Genomic DNA, 9,556 nt, shown 5'->3' with positions numbered 1-9,556 from the left:
CAGGAAAAAATGGAAAAGTAGCTTGGAAATTTGCAGGCCAATTGGTGTTTACAAGAAATGCCAGTGGCACATTATCCAAACTTCAGAATAGAAGCATGGAATGATGCAAATCAACACAGATTCACTAATAATTTAATTAAATTTAGTAAAGAAAAAATTAGTGTGAAAACATCCGAACTGCAGTTTTCCTGCCAAAGTTATTCCCTTTTATTTCTGAGCCTTCTTTGGCTCTATCAAGAAGAACCAAACCAAGGCTCATTCTTATCTAGAGTATGTTGACTGCACTGTATTGGTAATATTCATGCCCACAATAAAACTGGAGCTACCTGCAACTGAAAAATTTGGGGGCAGCTGGCACATCAATGTCCCCAACCCACTGCAAATATCTGCAAGGGCTGTTTTCTCTATATGCATCCTGTGCAAGGATTGAGAATCAGGAGAAATACTTTTTTTTTTTTTTTTTTTTTTTTTTTTTTTTTTTTTAATCTTTCAACCAACTCACTTATGTTTAATTTATACAGAAGTTGGTACAGCCTCCTTCAGAACCAGAGCATTAGGGTGTTTTTAATGAATAACTTACAAGAAACAGTCACCTGCTAACAGGTCAGCCTCCCTTTTGTGTTTCATTCTAGTTTCATTAGTAAAGAAAAAAAGGCCTTTGATTGGATTAATGGAAATAGAACCACAGGGTTTAAATTATAAAGTATCCAGTGGTTATTTCTAGTAGCTCCTACTTTCAACTGGGATCATGATTTTTATCATCTCAGGTTCAAAGCTTTTGTGTTTGACTGCCTAGGACTGCAACATGGAAAGGTTTTGCTTTAGCAGAAATCACATTTCATCTTTCTCTCTTCAGTGATGCAGCTAAACAGCCTCTGGCTTTAAGGCTATCACCCCTACTTGATCCCTGAGCTGCTGGGGTTGCTCTCAACAGGAACTTCTGAGCAGACTCCCTTTGGTTGTTTGCTTTTTTCTCCCCTCTACCCTATTCCTCATATCCCTGCACCACCACCTTCCAGCAAGGGGCTATTTTTATTTATGTATTTATTTCTTTCCATTGAAACTGCAATATCTGGAGGTGGCTACAGGCAGGACACAGAGCCATATGCTCTGCCTAACTTATATAAACAGCATCCTGGGTGACAGCCTTTCCTGGCCCATCTGCAGCTGCCAGGGAATCCATTATTTTTCTGGTCCCTGGGGAGAAAAAGTTCTTGAGCATCATTACTCCTAGGCAAATGTAACTGACTCTACCATGCACCCTAATTTGCTTGCCATAATTATAGGTCGCTCACCCCCCTTTGCTATTTATAAACCTTTTTTATTTATTTTTTGTACTTATCAATAATGAATGGAGACTAGTGAATCATGGGGCTGTAAATTTGAATATTATGAAAATGCTAATAACAAGGTATCATAGGCAGCAGCACCCAGGTCTTATCAGCTGGTCAGATGCTCTATTAAGCAGCCAGTGAGGAGTTCAAGCAAATTGGTTATGTTAATGTCCTGTAGTACTTGGGGAAGACGAGGAGTTAGCAATTAATTTTTTTTTCCTTCTTCTTCCCAGGCTGCAAGCCGACAAGGCAAATTTATATTCCTCCTATTCTATGGGACCCCAGCTCGCAAGGGGGGCAAGGTGAAAATGCAAGAGGCTACCAAGAGCTTTCTGAGATCTAATTGAATGGTGCAACTGAAAAAGCTGCTGGAAGGGCAAAGGCCTGGGCAAGGAATAAATAAAGAAATATATAAATAAGCAAGCAAGCCCCAAAACAATGGGAATGAGGCATTCTTCCCCATTCATTCAGTTGACAGTGCTTTTGCAACTTAAACCTGTTTTATTAATTATGTTTGACATTTCCTTAATTAGTTTCATTTACATCCCATCAGCCCCTACCAGACGATTGCCCCATACATCATTTCACCAGAGGACTGAGATGCCTACAGAATTACAAAAACACCCCCCTCACTGCAAACCTCAGTAACTCATCACTGTATATTTCACAGATTTTGAGAATTAATCTTTTCACCTCTTATTTCTTATAAAAAATATATGGACATTTAATCTTTTTTTAAAATTATTATTATTTTTTCAAAGGAATGTGATGCAGGACTAAATTTCTAGTTTCCTTCCATACATACAATTTGCTTTGTTTTACAGTTCTTATGTATCCTGACATTGACAAAACATGGACTCTAGTGAAGGATCCAGTTCCATGGACTCTGCTTTGGCTCCAGAGCCCTGTAAGTAACCCCATTGCTTTTCCCAGTTAGCTCTAGAAACTCACAATATTTTAATTTATGGAGAGATTCTTGCTCCCCCCACAGTTGATATGCAGTTTTCCATATATTGATTAATTTCTACAGAAGACACGACAGACTTTTTACAACTTTAGTAAGAATGAAAGGATTTTTTGTTGTTGTTTCATACCATTGCTCAGAGCTCTGGCGTGTTTGTCCTACCTCTCTCTCCATCCCCTCCAGGGGCTGGTGCGTGCGCTGTCACTCTGCACATTGAGCAGCCAGACACAGGACTGCCATTAGAGGCAGGCATTTTAAGAGTACACACTATTTTAAAATCAGCTCAGTGCATTGTGCAAAGAACAGAGCGAGTCACAGCTTCGCGCGAGGAGCACCGAGTGCTTTCAGCCTGGAAGCTGCACAGCCAAAATCACACGGTGCTGCCTCAGGAAATCCAATCTCCTGCCGGAGCAGAGCCCTGCATGCCCGACCTGGGAGCCACCTGGCAGGAGGCAGGACCTGCTGCCCACTTGGGCTGTCAGATGTCTGGTGCAGAACGTGGCTCTGCTGTCCAGCACTCGGCACACAGAGACTGCCTGATCCTGACTGGGGTAAAGTGACAACCTGTTTTTGCTAATCCCAGAACGTGCTACCAGGAGCTGTCATTTCAGAGTCATCACACTCTCTGTTGATATCACTGAAGTTAATCATGCAGAAGGAAAAAGCTTGTATTAAAGCAGATAATTATTCCCCAATTCCTTAATAATACATGCAAAGGAAAGTGATTCTTATTGTCTTGGCAAACTGTGATATTACAGCACATTTTTTGTTTAATATTGATGCCCAGGTATTTTTCCTCCTTTACACCACCTAGATCAGGGTTGTTACACTGTACAGGTTTCTTTACTGTGAACTGCTATACCTTAGACTCAGACCATACTTATGTTGCAACATTGGCACGGTGGGATCTAATTGACATAAGTAACCAGGTTTTCTTGATTGATTTGAGAAGTTCATCCAATTAAAAAGGCAGCTGAGGAGATGTTGTCCCTATCCAACCACCTACCCTTGCAAGGGCTGTCCAGATCTGTGTGTAACAGCAGCGAAGGGATCTGCCAGCTCAAGCCCTCCCAATACAAATACCAGATGGACTTACAAGCCCCAATAAAAGAAATATTAATGCAACATATGGAAATATATTCACTAAAAGAAACAGCCTCAAAGAATATTGATGTGCTTGCTTTCTCAGTGGGACTCATTTGCTAGGGCAGAGCTTGCTGCAGTCTCTTAACCACATTTCTCAGCCCTTTTGGCTCTGGGGCCAGGTCACGTGAAGCCAGGCAGATATTTCTGAGCTTTCAACAGGATCCAGATGTCACAGATGCTCCTGGTGCTCTGTCCTCTCCAACCTTCACATGGATGGCCCTAGCCTGGGTTATAACCAACTGTCTCCTCAAATTAAGTCTGCCCAAAACTTTAAGCCTTCACTTTAATAAAATTCTCTCAGCCCTCAACCCTCAGAGGGGAGGCAGAGGGGAGAAGATGGGGGAATAACATTCTCATTTCACCTCAGAGGTTATTACATCTGTGCTTTGGGAAGCAACAGACATCAGGGCTAGAGTTCCACAGTTGGACTAGACATAGAGAAAAAATCTTGCAATTTGTTCTGAAACCAGAGAGATTTCATCCTGTTTTGGAAGCCTTCCAGGTAAAAGCCATGTCTGGGACCCTCTCCAGATTTTCTGCAAAGCACTGGCTGTTTCATTTCCAGATCATTTCAACCCTCAAGATCAAAGGGAGCCTGATTTTAAAAGCAGGAATTAAGTACTGGTGAAGAAGAAGGCAGTTTTAACTTTGCTGTAACCATACACACGATTCACAGAGGAGTTTCATCAAAAAGTTTGGGGGTGCTGGTTTTGTTTTGCTGTTTGCTTCTTGCTTCATTCCTTTGCTTGTTCTCTCTTATCTTTGATCCAAGCATTTCCCCAAGACACTGCAAGAACATGGGTGTGAGAGGAATACGAAGCAGATTGTAGGGAAAAGGCTGAGAAGTCCCATTCAAAAATTGCTGGTGTTTTTCTTTCTCAAGAATTCAGCTCAGAAGCCGTTCAGACAAAATTTGGAGAGACGAAGATGGGGGATGAAATACATATCCCTGTGGGACCACAAACAGCCCTGGGTGTTGTTCTTTGGGCTCTGGCTTCATAAAGTGACTCTTTTTGAGCGAGGCTGGCTTCTTCTTAATAATGTCCTCTTCTGTCATTGATGTTATTTCATGGCAGGTTAACCTCAAAGGGTTTTGATAATTTCCCAGCTTTCCTGTTTGGATTCCACTACAAACACATGAACACAAACCCCAGACCCTCCAGTTCAATTATGAATAGTTAAAAACCTCCACTAAAGTAGTTTGGTAGATTTATCAGATGCTGCTGAGGCTTCTGATTTATCTCAAATAGCATCAAATGACCAAAAAAGAAAAAAAAATCAAAATATTTTTCTGTCACATGCTGTCATACATTGTCAGGGAACCTTGTGCTGTAGCTGCAGTGAAGTTGAATCTGATTAAAAGATCAGCAAACAAGGCAGGTTGAGGGGAATTTGATCTCGTCATTGCTATGCCTGGAAATACCTGTCATCTTCTAGGTTGTCCTGCACTGTGACACTCTTTCTTATCCAGTTTGCCAATGGACATTCACGGTGACATTCTCTGCAAGCAAAAAAGGGGAAAATAAAAAAAGAAAAAGAGGGATTTGTACCATACCAATTTTATTTTCAAGTTCTGTATTTTTATTCCTCTGAGATCAAGTCTAAACATAAATACCAATTATCAGAGCTACAGACAAATGAATAATTTGTTGTAAAACAATCCTGATTTATTCAAATGAGAGTAGAGGTGAAATTAGAGCTATGCAGGATATTATGTTAAAAAGCACACGCATACAAAAAGAAAACAAAATGTCTAATTTTAACATAGTGTTGTTATCTGTGATTAATGATTTCCGTGGGTGTATAACTCTTATGCAAAAATGCCATGTAATCATGTACATATTTGATTAAATAGCTTAATTTGTGTTCATTTAAAAAAAAATAAAATAAAGCCAAATAAGCTAGATAATGAGTGGGCGTGTTGTAGGAAAAGCAGATGGGATTTGAGGCACTAGCTGTGTTCAAAGGAAGCCACCAATTTCACTTCAAGAATATTTGCGTATGAAAGCTGATATTTTCTAGAAACATTCATGAGTAGAACACAGAGGGAAATTTTGCCAAATTCTGCTGTTTTTAATGAAGGCACGCGGGGGGAAAAAAAAGTTCAGCTGAGCCCAGTTAAATTCCCACTCCACAGGAAGAGCATCTTTATTTATTTATTTTTCTATATTTACTGGGAATGTTTTCTTTCTCTGAGTCAATTATACCTAAAGCATTCTTTTGTTTACTTCTGAGCCTCTGACAACAACCTCCCCTTTCTTTGCCTTCACCTGTGGAATTAAATACTTGCTTTTCATCGCACAATAAAAAAGACACCTCCCCAGATTGGAAATAATGGGATTCTTTGGTGGTAAAGCTGTGTAAATCACAGTGTCAAATGAATGGACAAAGCTTTAATGGGGCTAATAAACATGTCCCTCTGTATTGAGCAAGGGGACTTTTTATGAAAATGATCAAATAAAGTAATAAAAAAGAAGGGGCTTCCCCTCTGGGTTTATGAGCTCTCTTGTTACACATCATGTATGACACACTGACTGGCAGAATATATGATGGACTGTCATACATTGCAGAATGACTTCAATTAGGATGATAAGATGACAAGTTCCCATAGTTCATATCTGGGTTGGCTGTGGGTTTTTTTTCAACGGGGCTCTTACTTTGACCTCTTTCTTTCTAATGTTTGATATGAAATTTAAAGGGCCAGTTGAGGTCGTAGGAGACAAAATATGCCTTATGTCAGGGGAGGGAGAGGAAGGCTACTTGTTTCTTTGTTTTCTCCTATATCCATGGGTAGGATCCTGTAATTCAGCCTCTGACTCACTATCGAAAATAATTAATGCCAACAGTTCAACCCACACTCACAACTCCAGAATTATAAACCAACACATACAGCCTGCCACTCAAAACTGACTGCAAAAATCACTGCAAACCCCCCAAAAACCTACCAACAAATCTGGAGGCACATCAGACAAGATGACACACGATCCAACATCCACCAGTGTAATTTATTTGCTTTATACTGACCAGTCCTGTACGTGGAGTCTCAGGGAAATGTATTTCTGCAGGGTAGAAACTGACTTTGGACCTATAAAAACACACTGGAAGAAGCAGAAGGCTGAGATAATTTGCATTTGTGAGATTTTCCAGCTAAAACCTTGGTTTGAATCTTTCTATTTGGCTGATACAGGTAGGAAACCTGAAGAAGAAGTTGTGCCTGAAATGGATGGTGAGGCAGTGCTGTCAGCATGTTGAACATCAAAGGAGAAAAAAAAAGGTACAAATCAGGAAGTATTTAGAATCTGTGGATGGTTTTGAGGGTCTGAAAAACTCCACATGTTAAAAAATAACCCCCCAAAACAGCCAGTGTACAAGCCCTTCTTTTAGGGCTATTTTAGGGTCCTTTAAAGGACTATGCTCCAACAGTCATCAAGAGCAAATATTGCTCTTGTAAGACATACATATAATACTACTGGGTCAGGCTCAATCTCAGGCTGCTTCTTCTGTGGCAACGATAAAACAGACAGAATGAAGATGGAAAGCTATTCATCCTCAGCAGGGCTAAGCAGGCTCCCTGATATTGCTGATCCTGAGGACCACCCTCTGCCTGACCCCAGGGATGCTCCCTGGCTGGACAGCATCTCCTCACCCACTCAGGCTCTGACCCAGGCGTTTTACATGGTTGCATGATTTGAAGCAGCCCACCAACCTGGAAAAGGAAAATGCTTTCCAATGGAAGATCACATATTTTCCAGGTGGCCTATCCTGCGGATTCAGCGTTATTGCAGAGGATTTGCCTTTAAGTCAAAAAATTGCTTGTGTACGAGTCTCAAAAGCAAATCAGTAAGTGGAAGGAGTGGGATAATGGAGGCACTTATCTCTGCACAGAGGCACAAGTTTGATTTGCATAGATCCTGGCAGGAGTGACTCTGACTTTGAAGAATGGCACATGTCATGGTACGGCCACGGCAAAGACTGTAACTCAAACACACTGGAAAAGAAAAGCCTCACTGGGTAGAAACTGAATAGCAAAACTCCACTTCTCCTTAGCTCTGAAAAACTACAAATACCAGGAGGTTCCAGGAAGAATTTCCCGGGCATCTACTCCTTGGGATAAATCGAGGTCTAAATCTAGACTAATTTGCCCAAAGCTCCTGTTGAAGGAAAAAAGAGGAAGAAAAGAGAAAAGAATAAATGGGGAAAATTCAGCTGAGTTTAATCTGAAGAGTGTATCCATCACCAAAAATGATACAAATCAGCTATTACTGGATCATGCAAAGGCAACTCCACTACCTGTGATCCTTCCTTCGCTTTCTAAACCTCTTTTCAGCCCAGCCTAATGAATTGTCAGAACTGTCAGACAGCTCCAAGGAATGACAAATGTCTATGATTTGCTGCTGCTACTTTGCTGAAAACACCTGATGTATATAGTCCTGAAATCCTCTGTTTTGTATTAAAGGCAAGTGTAAGCTGAAGGAATTGGTGTACATGTGGAGTTATTTTCTTTCCTTTTACATAAATGTAGCTTAACAAAAAGAATATGATAAAAGAAAGTTCAGGTGGAACATTAAAGTATTCCTAAATCAGGAAATGTCAAAAAATAAGGCAGAAAATATAACCTCCACCATGGCCTATTTTGAACATTTTACAATCCCATATTTAATTATATTATTTAATATTGTATATAATATCTCTCTATGACCTGATATAAAACTTGCAATTATATATCTCGATACTTGCATCATGTTTTCTTAATCAGAATTATAGATAATGCAACACAAAGCATTCTAACTCCACAAAGAAATTGTTTGACACACAATAAGATCAGTCAAATAATTAATGTGACAAATATCAGAGTTTGAGTTAAACAGGCTCCAAACATTTATTAACTTGCAGCCAGATTCTGTGAACATTTGTCATTGACTTAAATGGGTCTAAGATTTCACTTCTTGACGAGTGACAGGCCCTGATGGGTATTTAGTCATTTCTGCTATACCAGATTGGCACTGTACTTAATACATTTGCTAATTCTGTCATAGAACTTACTCTCTATAACATTCCCCTGCATCTTCCCTAAAGAAACCCTTGTGAATCTGTCCCTTCAATATCACATACAGAAAAAACATAGTTTTGAAAAACAGACAGTACAAGTCTTGCCTAATTAGTCACTTGTCCAGCACTGTAATACATCTAGAAAAGGTTCCAATTGACTGGAAGAATAATTTTTGCTGCTTCAGTGCTTGTTGGATGATATTTTCACAACAATCACTTTCTTTGTATGACTTTACAGGGGAAAGAGAGAGACACAACCGTGGCACTATCCTTGAAGGTAGCAGACACTGAGAGGCTGATCTGAGTAAGGTTGGGAGTGTCACAAATTGTGTTTCTCAGCTGAAAGATTGGAGACAAAACACTGAGGTTGTAGAAAGCTGAACCAAATGTGCAAGAACCAAGTAGAGCTGATCCTTCCTCTCACTGCCACAACCTGTCTGTGACAGGTTTACTGTCACAGGCTGAGCTGCCTGGGAACAGAGTCCAGACTCAAAACACTGCTAAAAGCAGTAAACCTGAATCAGAACCATGAGGATATTTTGTCATATTTCTTGTAGACCACCTCATTTTCACACTGGAAAGAAAAAAAAAACCCACTGTTTATAGATCAAAGACAATGCCAGCCACTCCCCTGCAAGTGTGCACAGTGATTTCCATGAAGAGTAGAGCCAAGGATGATGCTTCAAAGATGGAAAATGAGGTTGAGCTGGGTCTTGATGTTTTATCAACTTCATTAATGCTTCAGGCTCTCTGCAAGCCAAGAGCATTCTCAAGTCTTATTTCGCAATGAATCAGGCCTAGTCCAAAAAGAAAATACTTGCCCAGCCCTTGCAATTCTAATTAAAGGGAGGGTTGGGAGAAAAAAAAAAAAAAAAAAAAAACAACCAAAAAAGCCTACAAAATTTAAATTGATTAATTGACTCACATGAAAGGCTGCAAAATGGAAGGCCCCTGTGCTGTGTGTCTTATAATAAAGCTCCCCTGGCACACACTTGCACAGCTGCTACCTTGGTGTGGATGTCTGCCGATGATACAACATTGCCATCTCTCTGGATATCATCCC

The 9,556-nt window shown here is 40.2% G+C and overlaps 1 long non-coding RNA gene across 3 annotated transcripts in view; it reads right to left on the bottom strand.

The window, feature by feature from the left end:
- LOC135280510 (uncharacterized) overlaps positions 1-9,556 on the bottom strand; it is an 84,178-nt gene that overhangs the window by 13,651 nt on the left and 60,971 nt on the right. For 2 of the 3 annotated variants that reach the window (XR_010347408.1, XR_010347410.1), the window contains one exon: positions 8-4,945. This is a non-coding gene — a long non-coding RNA (uncharacterized LOC135280510). Of the gene's footprint in view, positions 1-7; positions 4,946-6,389; positions 6,543-9,556 lie in introns of those variants that run through there. The other variant, XR_010347409.1, reaches the window with a different exon arrangement.

The sequence above is a fragment of the Passer domesticus genome, chromosome 14, assembly GCF_036417665.1.
Source record: "Passer domesticus isolate bPasDom1 chromosome 14, bPasDom1.hap1, whole genome shotgun sequence".
Classification (NCBI taxonomy): Eukaryota; Metazoa; Chordata; class Aves; order Passeriformes; family Passeridae; genus Passer; species Passer domesticus.
This window is presented reverse-complemented; position numbering and strand designations above follow the sequence as displayed.